The sequence below is a fragment of the Ornithorhynchus anatinus genome, chromosome 20 (assembly GCF_004115215.2).
Source record: "Ornithorhynchus anatinus isolate Pmale09 chromosome 20, mOrnAna1.pri.v4, whole genome shotgun sequence".
NCBI classification, from domain to species: domain Eukaryota; kingdom Metazoa; phylum Chordata; class Mammalia; order Monotremata; family Ornithorhynchidae; genus Ornithorhynchus; species Ornithorhynchus anatinus.
The window spans coordinates 3,254,563-3,277,105 of record NC_041747.1 but is presented as its reverse complement, the minus strand read 5'-3'; positions in this window follow the sequence as shown (position 1 = coordinate 3,277,105).

Below are 22,543 nucleotides of genomic sequence, written 5' to 3'. Positions count from 1 at the left end.
TTCATTCATCCATTCCCTCACTCTTCATTCATCCATTCCCTCACTCTTTATTCATCCATTCGCTCACTCTTCATTCATCCATTCACTCACTCTTCATCCATTCACTCACTCTTCATTCATCCATTCAGCAGCCCTCTAATTGACCTTTGACCCTCCCAAATGGCCTCAACTGTAAAATCAGAGTCATTTATTCATTCAGTCACTCGATAGTATTTATTGAGTGCTGACTAATCATAATGTTGGTATTTCTTAATAATAATGTTGGTATTTGTTAAGCGCTGACTATGTGCAGAGCACTGTTCTAAGCGCTGGGGAGATCCAGGGTCATCAGGTTGTCCCACGGGAGGCTCACAGTTAATCCCCGTTTTACAGATGAGGGAACTGAGGCCCAGAGAAGTGAAGTGACTTGCTCAAGGTCACACAGCAGACCAGTGGTGGAGCCGGGATTAGAACCCATGACCTCTGACTCCCAGATACAGGGTCATCAGGTTGTCCCACGTGAGGCTCACAGTCTGAATCCCCATTTGACAGATGAGGTCACTGAGGCCCAGAGAAGTGAAGTGACTTGCCCACAGTCACACAGCTGACAAGGGGCAGAGCCGGGATTCGAACCCATGACCTCTGACTCCCCAGCCCGGGCTCTTTCCACTGAGCCACGCTGCTTCAGACATCGATATAAGGCGACGCAGAAGGGAGCAGGAGATGAGGGAAAGTGGAGCTCACTCAGGGAAGACCTCTTGGAGGAGACGGGCGTTCAATAAAGCTATGAAGAGGGAGAGAATCATTGGCAGACTTGAGGAGGGAGGACAGGTATATCAATTATTATTATTATTAGAAAGGTATTATTCCCTTCTAGTGAGTGAGCTCATCGTGGGCAGGGAATAATAGTAATAATAATAATGATCGTATTTGTTGAGCGCTTAGTAAGTGCCGGGTACCGTACTAAGCGCTAGGGTGGATACAAATAAATCAGGTTGGACAGAGTCCCTGTCCCATGTGGGGCTCACGTTCTTAATCCCCATTTTACAGATGAGGTGACTGGGCCATAGAGAAGTGAAGTGACTTGCCCAAGGTCACACAGCAGACAAGTGGCAGACACAGAGCAGACACAGAGAAGCAGCGTGGCTCAGTGGAAAGAGCCCGGGCTTGGGAGTCAGAGGTCATGAGTTCGAATTCCGCCTCTGCCACTTGTCAGCTGTGAGACTGTGGGCAAGTCACTTCACTACTCTGTGCCTCAGTTCCCTCATCTGTCAAATGGGGATTAACCGTGAGCCTCACGGGGGACGACCTGATGACCCTATATCTCCCGCAGCGCTTAGAACAGTGCTCTGCACATAGTAAGCGCTTAACAAATACCAACATTATTTTTAAGGGGCAGAACTGGGATTAGAACCCATGACCTTCTGACGCCCATCCTCCACCCCCGCGGTCGAGAGGGTTTCTCATTCCTCCTGCCGACGCTTTGTAGCAAGTGGAAGGAAGCCCTCGTTTGTGCAAGCGCTTAGTACAGCGCTTTGCACACAATACGATTGAATGAAATCCGATCGAATGAATGCAGAGAAATAGATTGTTTGGACCTGGGGTTCCTGGCTGGAGTAGCTGTTTCTGATCCCACAACGCAGAAGGTTTCTTTTTCCATTTTTTTCTTTTTTATGGTGTTCGCTGAACGCTTACTATGTGCCAGACACCGTACTAAGTGCTGGAGTAGATACAAGATAGCCCGATTGGACACAGTCCCTGTCCCCCCTAAGGCTCACAGACTTCTTCTCTGTCTTACAGATGAGGAAACTGAGGCGTAGAGAAGATAAGCGACTTCCCTAAAGTCACACCGCAGTGAGATTAATAATAATAATAATAATGTTGGTATTTGTTAAGCGCTTACTATGTGCAGAGCACTGTTCTAAGCGCTGGGGTAGATACAGAGTTATCAGGTTGTCCCACCTGAGGCTCACAGTTAATCCCCATTTTACAGATGAGGTAACTGAGGCACAGAGAAGTGAAGGGACTCGCCCACAGTCACACAGCTGACAATAATAATAATGTTGGTATTTGTTAAGCGCTTACTATGTGCAGAGCACTGTTCTAAGCGCTGGGGTAAACACAGGGGAATCAGGTTGTCCCACGTGGGGCTCACAGTCTTAATCCCCATTTTACAGATAAGGGAACTGAGGCCCAGAGAAGTGAAGCGACTTGCCCACAGTCACACAGCTGACAAGTGACAGAGCTGGGATTCGAACTCATGAGCCCTGACTCCAAAGCCCGTGCTCTTTCCACTGCGCCACGCTGCTTCTCACGCTGTTAAGCTGACAAGTGGCAGAGCCGGGAGTCGAACTCATGACCTCTGACTCCGAAGCCCAGGCTCTTCGGAGTCAGGTCCCTCTGACTCCCGGAACTCAGGTCCTCTGACTCCCAGCCCGTGATCTTTCCACAAGGCCACACAGCTACCAGTGGACAGCGCTTCTGTGGAAACAAGTTTGGTATTTCTTGCCATTTCCTCCCAGACCACTAGTAACCTCTCTGACTGACATTTTGACTATCCTAAGTGGTCTGAACTCTAAGATCGGAGGGATGGAATCACTTAAGGGGGGGGTCAATCCACAGCAGCATTGATTTTTATTAGAAGAAACCTCCCTTTGAACTCCTAAGGTTGCCCAGTGCTATTTAAAAACAGAGGTTTTCTGTTTTGGGTGTCGGTCTGGGACTTTTTAAGAAAATCGAGAATTCCCAGTAATGCGAGTAAACAAGAAATCAGAGTAAAAGTTGCATTTGGCCTTTTTATTTTGGGGGCGTGGGGAGCCACCTCCATTACTTCCCCAACAGATCGATTGGGTTCTTATTACTGTTACCGGTAATGATACCTAAATCAATTAACTAACAATATTTCTGGTATGAATGAGAGGAAATATCCAGCCTATGAGCACTTAGAGATTTGAATAATGGCGGTATTTGTTAAGCGCTCACTATGTGCAGAGCTCTCTTCTAAGCGCTGGGGGAGATACAGGGTCATCAGGTTGTCGCACGTGAGGCTCACAGTCTTCATCCCCATTTGACAGATGAGGGAGCTGAGGCCCAGAGAAGTGAAGTGACTCGCCCCCAGTCACACGGCCGACAAGTGGCAGAGCCGGGATTTGAACCCACGACCTCCGACTTCCAAGCCCAGGCTCTTTCCACTGAGCCACGCGTGTATTCAAGGCGGTGACTTCCGAAATACCCCCAGAAGAGAAGCTACATTCAGTTCTCCTTACCTTGACGGCTAATATCTCCACCTCTAGATTGTTCCTCCTAATTAGTTATCACTGGGTGGTCATTTCTGAACAAAGGGAAGAGCTAGGTCAATATTCTAGCTAGCGGGCATTTTTGGCTCAGTAATGCTAGAGCTTTGCGCTACAACTGATTTTTATAAATGGCCACACGAGAGTTTCGAGGGATGACAGAAATGAGCTTCCCCCTCTCCGCCGTCTTCCTCCCCCTTGCCCTGTCGTCCGCATAGTATACTTAGATTATATAGACGGATCCACCGAATTTAGCCACGGTGTGGGAGCAAGAGCACGGCATTGTTTGAGGTGATGCCCCAAGGGAGGGTTCATTCATTCATTCAATAGTATTTATTGAGCGCTTACTATGTGCAGAGCACTGTACTAAGCGCTTGGAATGGACGAATCGCTAACAGATAGAGGGTGATAAGGTAACACTTGTGGGTGACCCCGTGATTCAGCCACTGCAGGACTGCCCTGAACATCTCAACACAGTTAACGGGCCCGGGACGGGAAGGACCAAAGTAGGACAGAAGAGACGTTCTGGAGAACGAAACGGAAATGGGCGTTTATTTTCAAAGGGCCTAGGCAGAAAAGGTAAGAATTAGGAAACATGAGGAGGTTAAGAGACGGGGAGCCCGTTATTGGGCAGGGATTGTCTCTATCTGTTGCCAAATTGTACATTCCAAGTGCTTAGTACAGTGCTCTGCACATAGTAAGCGCTCAGTAAATACTACTGAATGAATGAATAAAGAGAACCCGGCAATGGAAGGAGAGGGGAGGAGAAATCCTCCGTTCAAAAATGGAAAGTTCTTTTCTGCAGGGTTCTCAAATATTAACTGTTCTCAACAAAAAGTTAACCGAGAGATTCCCTTCTCATGCAATCCAACGGGTCATTCCCACATTCCCGAGGAGCCACAGATCAATCAGGCGATCGATCGTATTTACTGAGCATTTTAAGGAAGGATTTGTTTTTAAAACTCCTCTGCCCGGTCCAACGACCCCTTCTGCACTTAAGCGCTCAAACCACCGCCCTAGAACTTGGGTTCATAGAGGCTGACATTTTCTACTATTTAAGCACTCATTTGTCCGTATATTAATCTTTCCAGTCTCTTTCTCTTCCTATCTCTAAGTCATTTCGGGGCTAGCTCCTCAGGTTGTGAGCTCCTTCAGGGCAGGGATCGGGACTTCTGTCCTCTTCAAACAGCTCTCTGCTCGTAGTAGGCGCTCAGTAAATACTACGAGCGTATTAACTGATTGCACCGGCTTGAAGACACAGCGTGCCGCCTGACCTCTACCGTCAGCTTCCCAGACAACTGGAGAGTAAGCGATCCAATTCCTGTACAATTCCCGGGATACGCTTAATGCTACTAGGGTATGCTTTTAGGAAACGTGTTTTGTTTGGTTTCTACATTATTTGTTAAGCGCTTCCTGGGTGTCAAGCGCTGTTCTAGGCGCTGGGATAGATACTGTTGGTATTTATTAAGCGCTTACTATGTGCAGAGCACTGTTCTAAGTGCTAGGGTAATAATAATAATGTTGGTATTTGTTAAGCGCTTACTATGTGCCGAGCACTGTTCTAAGCGCTGGGGTAGACATAGGGGAATCAGGTTGTCCCACGTGGGGCTCACAGTCTTAATCCCCATTTTACAGATGAGGGAACTGAGGCCCAGAGAAGTGAAGTGACTCGCCCACAGTCCCACAGCCGACAAGTGGCAGAGCTGGGATTCGAACTCATGAGCCCTGACTCCAAAGCCCGTGCTCTTTCCACTGAGCCACGCTGCTTCTCTAAGCAGCTACAAATCGATCAGGCCGGACACAGTCCCGGTCCCACGTGGGGCGCATAGTCTAAGTAGGAGGGAGAACAGAAATTCAGTCCCTATTTTATAGTTGAGGCACAGAGAAGCGAAGCGCCTCGGCCCAGATCACACAGCGGGCAAGCGGTGGAGACGGGATTAGGACCCAAGCCCTGTGACTTCCAGGCCTGTGCTTTTTCCGTTAGGCCACGCTGCTTCTGTTGGCAGCGGCGTTGAGAAGCAGCGTGGCCTAGTGGAAAGAGCCCGGGCTTGGGAGTCAGAAGGTGTGGGTTCTAATCCTGCCTCGGACACTTGTCAGGTGTGTGACTTTGGGCAAGTCCCTTCGCTTCTCTGTGCCTCAGTTACCTAACCTGTAAAATGGGGATGAAGGCTGTGAGCCCCACGTGGGACAACCTAATTACCTTGTATCTACCCCAGCGCTTAGAACATTGCTTGGCACATAGTAAGCGCTTAACAAACCCTCTTCTTAACCCCCCCTTTCCCTCTGCTCCTCCCCCCTCCCATCCCATCCCCTCAGCACCGTACTCGTCCGCTCAACTGTATATATCTTCATTACCCTATTTATTTTGTTAATGAGATGTACATCACCTTGATTCTATTTATTTGCTATTGTTTTAATGAGATGTTCTTCCCTTTGATTCTGTTTATTGCCATTGTTCTTATCTTTCTGTCTCCCCCGATTAGACTGAAAGCCCGTCAAAGGGCAGGGACCGTCTCTATCTGTTACCGATTTGTACATTCCAAGCGCTTAGTACAGTGCTCTGCACATAGTAAGCACTCAATAAATACTATTGAATGAATGAATGAATGAACAAATGCCATCGTTATTTTTATATATTTTACAATTCAAAAAGTGGTAAGAGCCCCCGCTTTTCTTTCTAAGATTCCTCAGCAAAAAAAAATAAATAAATTCTGAGCTTCCACACGACTTTTCCATAAGGTCCCTTCTTTCTTCTGCATTCTCTTGTCATGGTGAAAGAGCTAATCTGGTTGAAATTCATTTGGAATTCAGAGCAAAGCACGAATTTAACTAACTGTCCTATAAAGAAAACTGAGAGGGATAAATGTTTTCATATGGGCTGCGAGAACTCGGGATATAAAGAAGTTTTGAATAACCGAGGGCGAAAATGATTGTGGAACAAAGGACGGTGGCGATTTGCGGTCCCATCTGAGGGAGCCGTGAGGGAACTAACTGTTCTCTTGACGGGATTTGACAAATGAAGATTGGGTGATCGGAGCCCCGACTCTCCCTAATACAATCTACATATGCCAGGCATCGAAGTATTTTCAATATATTCCAGAAGAGACCATCATGAGAGTTCCAATGAATGGAGAGAGTGAATAATAATGGGCAGGGAATGTCTCTGCTTATAATAATGTTGGTATTTGTTAAGCGCTTACTATGTGCAGAGCACTGTTCTAAGCGCTGGGGCAGATACAGGGTCATCAGGTTGTCCCACATGAGGCTCACAGTCTTCATCCCCATTTTACAGATGAGGGAGCTGAGGCATAGAGAATAATAATAATAATAATGTTGGTATTTGTTAAAGCGCTTACTATGTGCCGAGCACTGTTCTAAGCGCTGGGGTAGACACAGGGGAATCGGGTTATCCCACGTGGGGCTCACAGTCTTAATCCCCATTTTACAGATGAGGTAACTGAGGCACCGAGAAGTTAAGTGACTTGCCCAAAGTCACACAGCTGACAAGTGGCAGAGCTGGGGTTCGAACCCATGACCTCTAATTCCAATGCCCGCGCTCTTTCCAGTGAGCCACGCTGCTTCTCAGCCACGCTGCTTCTAAAGTAAAGTGACTTGCCCACGGTCACACCGCTGACAGGTGGCAGGGCCGGGATTCGAACCCATGACCTCTGGCTCCCAAGCCCGTGCTCTTTCCACTGAGCTACGCTGCTTATGTCTCTTGAATTGTACAAGTGCTTAGGACAGTGCTTCCACAGAGTGAGCGTTCAATAAATGCCATTGATTGATAATAATTTCAGTGATAATTCTAGGATTTATTAAACACCTCCTTCCTAAACCCTGAGTTAGAGGCCACATAATCAGATTGGGAGGTAGCTTGGTGTAGCGGATAGAACATGGGCCTGGAAGCCAGAGGACGTGAGAAGCAGCGTGCCTTAGTGGAAAGAGCACGGGGTTGGGAGTCAGAGGTCGTGGGTTCTAATCCCGGCTCCGCCGCTTGTCAGCTGTGTGACTTTGGGCAAGTCACTTGGCTTCTCTGTGCCTCAGTTACCTCATCTGTAAAATGGGGATTGAGACCGTGAGCCCCACGTGGGACAAACCGCTTACCTTATATCTACCCCAGAGCTTAGAACAGTGCTTGGCACATAGTAAGCGCTTAACAAATACCATTATTATTATTATTCTACTCCCGGCTCTCCCACTTGCCTGCTGCGTGAATTTGGGCAGGCCGCTTTACTTCTTTAGGCCTCAGTTTCCTCCTCTAAAATGGAGATTCTGTACCTGTTTTCTGTCCTATTTAGACTGTGAGCCCCTTGTGGGACAGGGACTGCGTCTGACCTGATTATCTTGCATCATCTACCCCAGCGCTTAAAAACAGTTTCTGAGGCATAAGTGCGTAGCAAGTATCATTAAAAAAAACAGACACAGTCCCTGTCCTACACGGAGCTCGCTTTCTCAATACGTAGGGAGAGTAGATATATCTGATCCTCATTTTACAGTCAAAGAAGTGCGAACCTGAAATAATATCAGAAATGCAAGATTATTTTGGCACATTTTCTATGAAGCTGGCGACTCCCTAAAACCTGTCTTGTTGGTTTATGTTTTTTTCTGGGTAATGGTACTTGTGCTACTTCTTAAGCGCTTACTCTGTGCCAAGCACTTCCTAAACGCTGGAGTCGATAACGAGATAATCAGGTCGGACATATTCCCTGCCCCACATGGGGCTCACAGTCCTAAAGGGACAGAGAACTGAAGTGACACGTCCAAAGTCACACAGCAAATAAGTGGAGGAGCTCCATGGGTTCGAATCCCGGCTCTGCCACTTGGCAGCTGTGTGACTGGGGGCAAGACACTTCACTTCTCTGGGCCTCAGTTCCCTCATCTGTAAAATGGGGATTAACTGTGAGCCTCACGTGGGACAACCTGATTATCCTGTATCTCCCCCAGCGCTTAGAACAGTGCTCTGCACATGGTAAGCGCTTAACAAATACCAACATTATTATTATTATTACTCCCAGCCCTGTACTTTTTCCACTAGGTGACGCTGCTTCTGAATCTGTGATGGTAGTATTTACTGAACGCTTCCCCCTCCTATTGATAAATGATTAGAAGTCTGTCTCCCCTGTTAGATTGGACGCTCCTGATGGGCAGAGATGGTGTTTTCTAACTCCACTGGGGCTTCTACAGCTCACCAAGTGACCACAGCTCATGTAATCATCAGGCTACATCACTAAAACACGCAGAAACAAAATCTACAGAAGGTCCATTTACTAGCACTCGGTACCCGCATAAAGGGGCACTTCTTTATTTTGCTTCTTTCTTATACAAGGGAACGATATAAAAGTTAGTTTCACAGAGACTAACTGTGAATGGGAAAACTGTGCAAGCTTAATTAGGATTGGTAACGAGGATGAGCCTTTTTTCAGGGTATATGTTAAGCGCTTATTATGGGCCAGTCACTGTACTAAGTACCGGGGGAGATACAAGCTAAGGAGGGCGGACACAGTCCGTGTCCTACATGGGGCTCACGGTCTTAATTCCTATTTCGCAGAGGAGGTAACTGAAGGACAGAGAAGCCAAGTGACTTGCCCAAGGTCACACAGCAGGCACGTGGCAGAGCTGGGATTAGAACCCAGGTCCTTCTGACTCCCATGCTCTATCCACGAGGCCACGCTCTTTCTCCTCCAATGCAGGGCTACGATCAATAGAAAATTTCATCGGACGTTGTAACAAGACAGTAAACTCACTGTGGGCAGGGAATGTGTCTGTTATACTCTCATATTGCACTCCCCCAAGCGCTTACTACAGCGCACTGGACACGGTAAGCGCTCAATAAATACGATCGATTGTTAAAAACATTTTCCAATCTGTTCCATTTCAAATGCCAGGTGCTGTTAATTGATACTGTGACAAACGGTATCTGTAATTCATTCCTTATTTTCCTTCAGCAAAAACTTTTGTTTTGAAAAAATGAAAAATAATACCAAACACCATGTGCATGGCTATAAAACTGGCCAAAATCTTAATTTGCCAATTTTACATCTCGCAGCCTGTGTTCATTTCAAATATGAGCCTCGTCATACACTGAATGTATCTTAATGTCAGAGGGCGGTAAAAAGACGGTGACCACTTTTCATAATAATAATGGTATTTGTTAGGCACTTACTTTGTGCCAAGCACCGTTCTAAGCGCTGGGGTAGATACAAGGTCATCAGGTTGTCCCGTGTGGGGCTCACGGTCTTCATCCCCATTTTACAGATGAGATCACTGAGGCAAAGAGAAGTGAAGTGACTTGCCCAAGGTCAAACAGCTGACAAGTGGCGAAGCCGGAATTAGAACCCATGACCTCTGACTTCCAATCCCGGGTTATTTCCACTAAGCCACGCTGCTTCTATTTTTCATATTACAAGAACAAACAAAAATCCACACAAGCTTTTAATTTAACAAAAAATTAGCTCCTATTCATCAACTGGTTACCGAAGACCAAAACAACTTTCCTCATATAGATTAAGGCAGTAACCCCGATTCCATTTCACTTAAAATATGACGTCAGTTTGGATGCCACTTTATACTTATCAGACACATCTTGTTTTTACTTCCAGTTACTTCTGCATTTGCCTGCATTTCACCAATGGTATCTCTTAAGCATCTACTGATCAGCTGTACTAAGAAATAGTAGGAGTAGAAAGTGTTAGCATGTATCGAGAGCCCATTGGGTGCAAGGCGCTGGACTAAACACTTGGAAAAGCGCGACGGGAGCACGAGATGCGTTCCCTGCCCACAAGGAGTTTCCACTCTGAAGCAGTCAATCAAGCGATGGTATTTATTGAGCGCTTGCTATCTACAGAGCACTGTATTAAGCGCTTGGGAGGTTGCAATACAACCGAGTTAGCCCGTTTGCGGGCTCCTCTTCTGCCTCCCTCCCCCAAACTGTGGAGGTCCCTCAAGTTCTACACCCGCTCCCTTGGAGAACTCGTTGGCTCCCAAGGCTTTCGACTACCGCCTCTAATAATAATGATAATGTTGGTATTTGTTAAGCGCTTACTACGTGCAGAGCACTGTTCTAAGCGCAGGGGTAGATACAGGGGAATGAGGTTGTCCCACGTGAGGCTCACAGTCTTCATCTCCCTTTTACAGGTGAGGGAACTGAGGCCCAGAGAAGTGAAGTGACTTGCCCACAGTCACACATCTGACAAGGGGCAGAGTCGGGATTTGAACCCGGGCTCATTCCACTGAGCCACGCCTCTATGCAGGTGATTCCCAAATCTGCATCTCCAGCCCTGCTCTCTCCCCCTCTCTGCAGTCTCTCGTTTTCTTCGGCCTTCAAGGGGTCTCTACTTGGAGGTCCGGCTGTCACCTCAAACTTAACACGTCCCAGACAGAGCTCCTCATCTTCCCATCCGAACCCTGTCCCGTCCTCCCTGTGATTTTCCCATCACCGTGGGCAGCACCGCCATCCTTCCTGTCTCACGGGTCCGAGGCCTTGGTGTTATCCTTGATTCCCGCCTCTCATTCAACCCCGTAAAATGAGGATCAGTACCGTGAGCTCGTCTCTCCCCCAGCGCTCAGTACGGTGTCTGGCACTTAGTAAGCGCTTAACAGAAATGATGAAAAAATGACCCTGCCGACTGGATTGGGGGATGCCATTTATATGGGCCAGCCCACCCGAAAGTCCAACCCACAGTGCATCCGGAGGAAGGTAGATTTAATTTCTTGCTGGGCTGATACTTGGTCCACCTTTTTCATGGGCTTGGGATGAATGCAGCTGGGAATCGAGCTCAAAAAACCAAGGGGGAACCCCACGCCTCCCCGCTTCACCCCTGTGGACTAGGTACCTCTGAGTTGGGGACGATGGGCACGTAGAAAATGGGAATGTATAGCAAAACAATGAGGACAAATGTTAAAACTCCACCATCAAAAGGGAACAAACTTAAAATAAATAGCTGAAACAGTACTTGGAGCGGGAAGTCTTCAGGCCCCTTTCAGTTTTGGGATTTCGATCAATACAGAAGCAGCAGCGTGGGCTGGGGGAAAGAGTCCTGGGTGTCGGAGTCCCAGCTCTGCCATTTAGTTGATGTGTGACCTTGGGCGAGTCACTTAACTTCTTGGAGCCTCAGTTCCCTCATCTGTAAAATGGGAATTCAAAACCAGTTCTCCCTCCTACTAAGACTGTGAGCTCCCTGTGGGTCCCGATTATCTCGCATCTACTCTGGTGCTCAGCACGTAATAAGTGCTGTAAGAAATACCACGAATATCATTAGAGGCATTCTCTTCCCGTGGGCTCTTTCATTTCAATACAGCCTGTACAGACGTGAAGGTACTCCAGTCTTAAAAAAAAAAAGAGAAGTCCAAAATGTCAAGTGAGTAGTCACTTCAAAAAGATTTTATAAATACTGTCAGACAAATCCTAAATTTTACTTCCTGCCCACAAGCACAGCTGGTTTCAAGCTTAGGAGAACCCCCCAAACCCTCCTTTATGGAGACGATATAGTTCATCTCCCTGCACTGTATTTTTAAATAAACAGTTTTACACGGAGCAAGTAGGGAAACAGTGGTTTTAACAAAACGGGGAAGTTGTACTTCTTAATGTCTCGTTCACAAAATTTGGTCTAGCGAGGTTTTGAGCAGTGGACTGTCCCAGGTGAGAATAGTAATTTTCATTTTTGAAGGGGGACTGCTGCAGTTGGAATCTTTTCTAAGAACCCATTCACAAAAATAAACGCCGGATATGTACGTGAGTGCTGTGGGGCAGAGGAAGGGGTGAATAAAGGGAGCGGGTGCAAGGCGAGCCAGAAGGGAGTGGGAGGAGAGGAAATGAGGACTTAATCAAGGAAGGCCTCTTGGAGGAGATGTGTCTTCAACAAGGCTTGGAAGGTGGGGTGAGTTGGATATGAATATGAGTCTGTTGGATATGAAAAGGAAGAACGTCCCAGGCCAGAGGCAGGACGTGGGAAGGAGGTCGCTGGCAAGATAAACTAACCAAAGGACAACGGCGCAGAAAATTAGGGGTAAGGCTGAAACCTTGTAATAAAGATACCCTCTTAACCCCAACTTTGCACATTTAGAAGCATCTGAGATTTTTTTACTGCTCCATTTTAGTAAGATTTTACGATCTTATTTTAGGATGTGAGGCAAATTTGGGCCTCTCCATCCAACTAAGACTACTTAGCCTGTTAGCTCCAGGTGGGACAGGGACTGTGTCCGGCCTCACTGATTTCTATCTATCCCAGTGCGTAGAACAGGGCTTGACACAGTCAGCCCTTAACAGATACCATAAAAAAGTTCATTAATAACTTGGACGAGTTGGTGGTGGAGCAGATATTAATACCAAGAAGTTCAAGTTCGGGTTGATTATTCTGGGGAGAAAGAACGAAGTGCACAAATGCAAGGTGAGATAGGGCCGGCTTTGTATTGAGCAGAAATAGAGGTGGGCAGACAGTAACTGCTGAAAACTTCCATATGTTCGCCATTTTCGAGTACATATTCAGTGCCCGTGGGATGCAGAGCACCGTGATGGCAGTTATTCATGGACCTTTCAAAAGCTTTTGATACCAGAGCAAACCTGAACTCAGGCAATCGTTAAGCGAGTTTTAGGCTATCGTAAATTCTCTAGGTTCTGAAGTGGCAGGACTGGTGGTGTCAGAGTTGATATTGTCTCTCCTCATCAATATTGTAGCACTCGGCGGAAGAGGGTACAGCTGCATAATGGTTCAGTGTTTTATTTTATAAAGCTATCCACTTTTTTGGGGTTTCCTTCTTCTTTTATGGTATTTGTTAAGCGCTTCTTATGTGTCAAACCCTGTTCTAAGCGCTGGGGTAGATGCAAGTTAATTAGGTCGGACATTGGCCCTGTCCGACATGGGGCTCACGGTCTAAGTACGGAGGAGAACGGGTACTGAATCCTCACTTTACAGTTGAGGAAGCTGAGGCCCAGAGAAATGAAGTGACTTGCCCAAACAAGCGATTGGCAGAGCCGGAATTAGAACCCAGGTCCTCCGACTCCCAGGTCTGTGCTCCTTCCACTGGGTTAAGAGAAGCAGCATGGCCTAGTTGGATAGAAAAAGGCAAAATGTTTCTGGGGACGCTGACAGATGATCGAGTTAATTAATTAATTAGTGAACGAACGCCATTAACGTGACATCGAGTTCCAAACCGCCATTGAAAACTTCAGAGTGATTGTCCGTGTTCGAATCATTTCTTTACATGGCATTCTTGGAGAGTCCACCTCTCGTCTCCCCCCAGGATCAATATATTCTAAAGCCACATTGTTTTATTCAGGAAAGCAGAGTTTTGCTTTGTTTTTAATGGCATTTGTTAAGCGCTTACTGTGCGCCAGGAACTGCATTAAGTACTGGGGAAGATCCAAGCTTATCAGGTTGGACACAGCCATGTTCCATATGGGGCTCACAGTCTTAATCCCCATTTTGCAGATGAAGTAACTGAGGCACACAGAAGTGAACCGATCTGTCACACAGCAGGCAAGTGGCAAATCCAGGACTAGAACCCAAGTCCTGCGATCCAGGCCTGTGCTCTATCCACTAGGCCACGCTGCTTGGTTGAACTGCTGTGAGGTAGTTGGAGGCCCAGATTCTAGTTCTGGCTCCCTCATTTGCCTGTTGTGTGACTTTGGGCGAGTTCCTTAACTTTTTTGGGCCGCAGTTTCCTTTATCTGTAAAATGGGAATGAAAAAACTCCCAAAAGACACCCCTTCTCCCTCCCTCTTCGAATGTGAGCCCTGGCTGGGGCAGTGATTATGTCCAATTTGTTTACTGTGTATCTACAATACGTAAGGTATTTATTGAGCGCTCCCCCCGTGCAGAGCACAATACAACAGAGTTGGCCGACACGTTCCCTGCCTGCGAGTTTACAGTCTAAAGCAGCTCGAGAAGCAGTTTGGCTTAGTGGGAGTCAGAAGACGTGGGTTCTAATCCCAGCTCCGCCACTTATCTGCCGTTTGACCCTGGGCAAGGCACTTAACTTCTCTGTGCCTCAGTTACCTCATCTCTGAAATGGGGATGAAGACTGTGAGCCCCACGAGGGGCAACCTGAGTAGCTCGTATCTACCCCAGCGCTTAGGACGGTGCTTGGCACCTAGTAAGTGCTAGATAAATACCATAATTATTATTATTATAATTATTTAAGGGGGTCTGCATACAGTCTGAGTACAGTGCTTGGGACCTAGTAAATACGCGTTAAATTATTATTACAGATTATCACTAATAATTTATTATATTTATTGAATGATAATAATGGTGGTATTTGTTAAGCACTTACTATGTGCAAAGCACTGTTCTAAGCGCTGGGGTAGATACAAGGTGATCAGGTTGTCCCACGTGAGGCTCACAGTTTTAATCCCCATTTGACAGATGAGGTAACTGAGGCACAGAGAAGTGAAGTGACTTGCCCAAAGGCACACAGCTGGCAAGCGGCGGTGCCGGGATTCGAACCCACGACCGCCGACTCCCAAGCCCGGGCTCTTTCCACTGAGCCACGCTGCTTTCCTACCGTATGCAGAGTACTCTACTGACCACAGTAGAATTAAGAGGCACGAACCCTGTTCTCAAGGAAATTACAGTCTCGACCATCTTGGCTCCACCCCAGCGCCTAACCCATATCCCTGCGATTTCGATGAAGAGACAATTTAGGATTCCTCCAAAATGTGTGAACCTCCACACAGGGGGGTCCGCCCAGCTGGGCGAGGATTCCTCGGATGAAGCCACACGGTCGTCTTTCTGGGCAGACTGGAGAAACCCAGTGAGGAGATCTCGAAGCCAAGTCTAGCGGAGGTCGACTCTGCCCGGCGCATCAATCCGTGATACTTATTGAGCGCTAACTATGTGCTTACTATAAACACTTGGGAGAGCAGAATATAGCAGAACGGGCAGCTGCCCACAATAAGCTTAGGGTCTAGAGGGGGACTTTTGTTATATTGTACTCAATAAGTTTGATTGGTCGAATGATTGATGGTCAAGAGAAATACTTTTTCCCCCTCCTACTTAGATTGTGAGCCCCCATGTGGGCCAGGGGACTGCAGCCGACCCGATCGTCCTGTACCTGTCCCAACCCTTGCTACAGTGCTTAAATAATAATGATTATGGCATTCGTTAAGCGCTTACTATGTGCCAAGCACCGTTCTAAGCACTGGGGTAGATACAAGGTAATCGGGCTGTCCCACGTGGGGCCCACGGTCTCAATCCCCATTTTACAGATGGAGTAACAGAGGCACCGAGAAGTGACTGGCCCAAGGTCACACGGCAGACAGGTGGCAGAGTCGGGATTGGAACCCACGTCCCCTGACTCTCCAGCCCCTAGGCCACGCCGCTCCGTGACTGCTAAGCCCAAAGTTAAATGCAATTTACCTTGATCCAGCGGGCAGGGTTGAAATCTAGAATAGACTTGGGAAATCCGAATGTGGTTGGCAAGGTAACAAGGAAGAAAACAGACGGGACTGTTACTGTAAAAGAAAATGGGATGTATTTAAAGCGTCAGGGCCCGCTGACATGCAACCTAAGGCACTTAGGAAATTGGCAGTTGACTTTGGAGACTAGCCGGGATTTTTTGATCACCCTTGGAGACAGAAGGAGTCCTTGAGGATGGGAGAAGGGCAGATATTTTACCCATCGTTTTAAAGCAAAAAAAAAAAATAACAAATTACAGACCGCTCAGCTTAACACCAATGTTTGCAAAGATGTTAGGAGAGATCAGCCCACGGCAAACGCACAGGGACATTCTCTGGCCTGGCGGAAAGAGCGAAGGTCAGAGAGTCATTAATTAATAAAGGGAACGAGGAGGCAGGGTGGCCTTGTGGAAAGAACACAGGCCAGGGAGTCAGAAGACTTGGGTTCTAATTCTGGCTGGGCCATTTGCCTGCTGGGTGACTTTGGGCGAGTCGCTTAACTTCTCTGGGCCTCAGTTCCCTCATCTGTAAAATGGGGATGAAGACTGAGCGCCCCCACATGGGACAACCTAATTCCCTTGTATCTGCCCCAGCGCTTAGAACAGTGCTTGGCACATAGTAAGTGCTTAACAAATACCAACATTATTATCATTATTATTATTATTAATAACTTCTCTGGCCCTCAGTTTCTTAGTCTAAAATTTTGCTCTCCTTCCCTCTTAGACTTTGTGCCCTGTGTGGACAGGGACCGTGACCAATTTGATGATGTGTATCTACCCCAGCACTTAGCACAGAGCTCGATACATAGTAAACATTTAATAAATACCTGCATCGTTATCAAGTCATGAAGAGTATTTACTGAACTCACTGTGGGCAGGGAATCCACGCCTTAGTGGAAAGAGCATGGGCTTGGGAGTCAGAGGTCGTGGGTTCTAATCCAGGCTCCGCCATTTGGCAGCTGGGTGACTTTGGGCAAGTCACTTCACTTCTCTGGGCCTCAGTTGCCTCATCTGTAAAATGGGGATTAAGACCGTGAGCGCCACTTGGGACAATCTGATTACCTTGCAGTGCTTATAATAGTGCTTGGCACATAGTAAGCGCTTAAGAAATACCATCATTATTATTATTACTCTCCCAAGTGTTTAGAATGGTGTTCTGCACAAGGTAAACATCAATAAATACAATTGATGGATTGATTGATTGGTAGAGTAAATTACAGATAGGAGGAGGTGTAGAGTACCTTAAGATGTATATAAGAGGTACGCGTGGTTGTGTGTACGCAAGTGGCTAGGGCTGACCAATAATAATAATAATGTTGGTATTTGTTAAGCGCTTACTTTGTGCCGAGCACTGTTCTAAGCGCTGGGGTAGTCGCAGGGGAATCAGGTTGTCCCACGTGGGGCTCACAGTCTTAATCCCCATTTTACAGATGAGGGAACTGAGGCACAGAGAAGTCAAGTGACTCGCCCACAGTCACACGGCTGACAAGTGGCAGAGCCGGCAGTCGAACTCATGACCTCTGACTCCGAAGCCCAGGCTCTTTCCACTGAGCCACGCTGCTTCCCCTAGTGTGACTACACTCTGCACCCTGCCCACAGAGACACTTAATAGACGCTGATAATGACGATGAGTTCGAGAAATACATTCACTAGAGTCAGTAGTCTAGGGAGGCAGCGTGGCCTAATGGCTAGAGCACAGGGCTGGGAGTCAGAAGGACCTGGGTTCTAATCCCGGCTCCGCCACTTGTTTCGCTTCTCTGCCTCCATGACCTCATCTGTAAAATGGGGGTTAAGACTGTGGGCCCCATGTGGGACGTGGACCGTGTCCAACCTCCTTAGCTTGTATCTAAGCCACTGTTCTTGTCTGTCCGTCTCCCCCGATCAGACCGTAAGCCCGTCAAGGGGCAGGGACCGTCTCTATCTGTTACTGATTTGTATGTTCCAAGCGCTTAGTACATAGTAAGCGCTCAATAAATACTATTGAATGAATGAACGAATCTACCCCGGTGCTAAAACAGTACCTGGCCTAGAGTAAGCGCTTAACAAATACCACAGGAAAAAATCTTGACTTCAACTCCGCCGTTCACTTATTTTGAATCTAGAATTGCCGGTAAGCAAACCCAAATGAGACCCAAATGAATTTAGCTCGGGGCTGAGCTATTTCGCCTTCAACAGTTCTCTGAATCACAGCCACTTCTGCAAGCAGGAGGAAGGCTAGATAAAACCGACCGCCGTTTCCTCAAAAAGCGATGGAATACCAAGAGAGACGGAGGAGCCTCACTTCTCCCCCGGCTCATTCGCTCTAGACTCTGAGCCCGTTCTGGAGCAGGGATTGTCTCTATTTATTCCCGAATCGTATCTTCCAAGCGCTCAGTACAGTGCTCTGCACACGGTAAGCGCTCAGTAATTACGATCGAATGAATGAATGGGTGTGTTTCCTTGTTTGGAGTAGGGGAAGAGTTAAAGCGAGAAATTTACCTCTATATCTTCGAACAGTGCTTAGAACAGTGTTATACACATAGTAAATGCTTAACAAATACCATCTGAAAAACAAAAACAGAAAACTTCCAAATGGTTTAAGATAAGCACGAGGGGTGGAAGTTGAGCCCCGGCTTTCTTATTACTTACAACTACGGCTTATTACCTCCATTACTCGGGTTCCAATCTCGGGTCCATCACTTGTCTGCCGTGGGATCTTGGACAAGTCACTTGACTTCTCTGTGACTCAGTTCCCTCATCTGTAAAATGGGGATTAAGACCGCGAGCCCCAGGTGGAACATGGACTGTGTCCAACCTGATCAGCTTGTATCTAGCCCAGCGTTTAGTAGAGTGCCTGCTACATAGTAAGCACTTAACAAATACCATTAAAAAAAAAAGAATAAGGTCACTTGCCCTCTTGGCTGCAGAAGGGCCAGCGGGCACTTATCTTTTTTTTTCTTTTTTCTTTTTACAGGATTTGTTAAACACTTAGGGCCAAGCACTGTACGAAGGGCTGGGGTGAATACGAGTTAATTAGGCCAAGCACAGGCCTGTCCCACATGCCAAGCAGCCGGTATTGTATCCCCATTTGCAACTGAGGAAACTATGGCACAGAGAAGTTAAGCCTCTTGCCCAAGATCACACAGCAGGCAAGTGGCGGAGCTGAGATTAGAACCCGGGTCCTCTGGCTCCCACTAGGCCACGTTGCTTCTTGAAAGATCCTTTCTGGGGCTTTCTGTTGGAATATGACAGAAAGAGGTCCAAAAGAGGCGACGGAGCGTAAAACCTCCAGGTTTGAAACGCACAGACTTCCCCACTTTCTACATGCCAAGCCCCGTGCTGAATGCCGGGGTTGGCAAAAGATCGTCTGATCCGACACCGTTCCTGTCCCACAGCAAAGGGGAGAGAGAACGGACACTTAATCCCCATTATACAGATGAGGAAACCAAGGCATAGAGAAGTTGGGTGATTTGTCCAAGCCTATACAGCAAACAAGTGGCCAAGCCAGGATGAGAAAGCAGACATCCTGACTCCCAGGCCTGTGCTCTTCCCTTTAGTCCATGCTGATTCTCACTTCCCCCTTATGATGCTAGAAAATTCAGGGATAGAAGGGCTGGTTGAGAAATTGAAAAGACTCCCTTCACGTTAATCCGTCCAATGCGGGGACAGGGAAAATCGGAATTCTTTCAGGCGCTTCCGGTTGTCTTGAAAGGGAGTCAGGGCCGGCTTTCAGTGGATAATTCCTCCGGGCGAACGCTATTAACGTCATTTTGCAACACCGCAGCAGGTGGAAGTCCGAGGTGGTTGTGGGGAGGATGCGGTAAATACTTTCGCGGTTCATTAGTTTGTAGACATTTCTCTTATTCTCCCACATAATGATAATAACTGGGGTATTTGCTAAGCACTTACTATGTGCCAAGCACTGTTCTAAACCCAGGTAGATAAAAGATAATCAGGTCCCACGTGGGGCTCACAGTCTAAGTAGAAGGGAGAAGAGGGACTGAATCCCTGTTTTGAAGATGAGGGACCTGACTTTGGGGAACTGGAATGATTTGGATGTTCAATTTTATTTTTTTCAAATAGTACTCGTTGAGTGTTTACTATGTGCCAGGCACTGTACCAAGCACCGGAATAGATACAAGATAAGCAGATTGGACAGAGTCTGTGTCCCGCGGGGGGCTCACGGTCTTATTCCCCATTTTATAGATGAGGTAACTGAGGCACAGAGAAGTCGAGTGATCTGCGTAAGGTCACACAGCAAACAAGTGGCGAAGCCGGGATTAGAAAGCAGATATCCTGACTCTCCAGCCTGTGGTCTTTCCACTAGGCCATGCTGCTTCTCAGTGACTTAGGGCTCAATGACTTTGTCTGCCTAAAACTGTTTTCTGGCGATTTCAGAATGGAAGACACTGAATCCACCTGGTCAAAAATTTAAAGATAGAACGTCTGCCAAAGAGAACTGAAGCCACAACTGGAACAGGCATTTGAAAATGTTATCATCCATCACTTGACAGATTCAGATCCCCCTTTTTCCACCCAAGTTTCTGTTATGAATTTGGGTGATGCTGTTTATTCAGATTTATTCTGGGGTCCTATTGAGAGTTGGCTTTTTTTTTTTGATGCTTCACTCACAAGCCTTAAAAAAGCCTCAAAACGCAGCTCAATCCAGTTCAAAAAATTCCGAAATCCAGTTCAATCTTGAGCCTAAAGTGATTCTTCTGTATCAATGTCTTTTGGGAAAATTACTTACACTTTAGTGAATCTGGCAAGTACCCACCAGGGGTGTGTAAAGAATTAGAACAAATAGCCCAGGTGAGGGAAGAATTGGATAGCTCACAAAACACCTATCGCTGTTATGCCAAGATTATTAAATAATATGAAATTTATTAAGAGCATATTATATGCTAAGGTTTGGAGGAGAGACAAAATAATCAAATCAATCACAGTCTTTCTTAAGCACTTACTATGTTACAAGCCACGTACTAAACGCGGGGGTAGACAGAAGATAATCAGGTCCCACATGGGGCTCACAGTCTAAGTAGGAGGGAGAACTGGTAGTGAATCTCCATTTAGGAGATGAGGAAATTGAGACCCAGAGAGGTTAAGTGGTTTGCCCTAGGTCACAGAGCAGGCCGCTAGCAGACCTGGGGTTAGAACCCAAGTCTCCTGACCACCTAGTTTTTCATTCATTATAATAATAATGATAATAATGTGGTATTTTCCAAGTGCTAACTAAGTGCCGGGCACACTCGGATACAAGCACATCAGGTTGGGCCCAGTCCCTGTCCCAGGTGGGGCTCACATTCTTAATCCCCATTTTGCAGATTAGAGAACTGAGGCCTAGAGAAGTGAAGTGATTTGCCCAAGGCCACACAGCAGACACGTGGCGGAGCTGGGATTAGAACCCAGGTCCTTCTGGCCCCCCAAGGCCTGTGCCCTATCCACTAGACCCGTTTCCCCTCTATACCTTCTGTTTCTATCCTTCGTTTTCGAAAACGACGCTACCGAAGGTGAGAACCTACCTGTGAGTGAGGCTGCCCTCTAGACTGTAAGCTCCTGTGGGCGGGGAACGTGCCCGACTATTGTATTGTACTCTCCCAGGTGCTTAGTACAGCGCTTGGTACACTGAAGCAGCGTGCCCTCACGTAGAGAAGCAGTGTGGCTCAGTGGAAAAAGCACGGGCTTGGAAGTCAGGGGTCATGGGTTCGAATCCCAGCTCCGCCACTTGTCAGCTGTGTGACCGTGGGCAAGCCACTTCACTTCTCTGTGCCTCAGTGACCTCCTCTGTAAAATGGGGATTAAGACCGTGAGCCTCACGAGGGACAACCTGATGACCCTGTATCTCCCCCAGCGCTTAGAACAGTGCTCGGCACATAGTAAGCGCTTAACGAGTACCAACGTTATTATCATTACACAGTAGGCGCTCAGTAAATTCGAATGAATGGGACCGGATCTAGATTTTGCCAGCGCTCTGTCGGTGAAGCGCTTCGTGCGGTGTTCTGCGCATAGTAAGCGCTCAATAAATCCCATCGAATGCTGGAGTGCGAGGCAAGGAGCGGTTTGAATCTTTGTGCTTCTGCCCACGTTCAGCAGGGGGCAGAGATGCCCATTCTAAACTAGTAACTGGTTCACGTAACCATCCTTTCCTTAGCTTCCTTCCACCCTGCCAACCCGACCTCCCCTCCTCCTCCTGCCCCCTTCCTTTCCCCCCCGGCCAGACCTCCGAGATCTCGACCGAGCGCAATGCAGGAGGAGCAGCGGGGCCTGGTCGGGCAGCCAGTCGGATTTACCGAGCGCCTTCTGCGCGCCGAGCACCGTACTGAGGCGCTTGGGAGAGTATAGGCGGACGCGTTCCCTGCCCACAACGAGTTTGCGGTCCAGAGGGATGAGGTTAAGGTCTAGCGGAAAGAACGCGGGCCTGGAAATCGGAGGGATTCGGCTGCTACTCCCGCTCGGCCGCTCACCGGCCGTGCGCGACCTTGGGGAAGTCACTTCGTTTTTCTGTGCCTCGGTTCCCTCATCTGCAGAATGGGGTTTCAGTATCTGTTCTCCCTCCTGCTTAGGCTGGAGCCCCATGTGGGCCCTGATTACCTACCCCGGAACTCAAGACAATCGATCAGTGGTATTTATTGAGTGCTTACTATGTGCCGAGCACTATGCTATACTCTCCCACTATATTGGGAGAGTCCAGTACAACAGAATTAGCCAACATGTTCCCTGCCCATAATGAGCTTACAGCCTAGAGGGGACAGACACTAACATGAATAAATACAGAAGCTATAATCTATAGTTTAAAGATATATACACAGTACAATGCTCGACACAGAGTAAGGGCTTAACAAATACTAAGTGTTATTAGGATTATTATTGTTATCGTCATTATTATTCCCTTGGGAAAG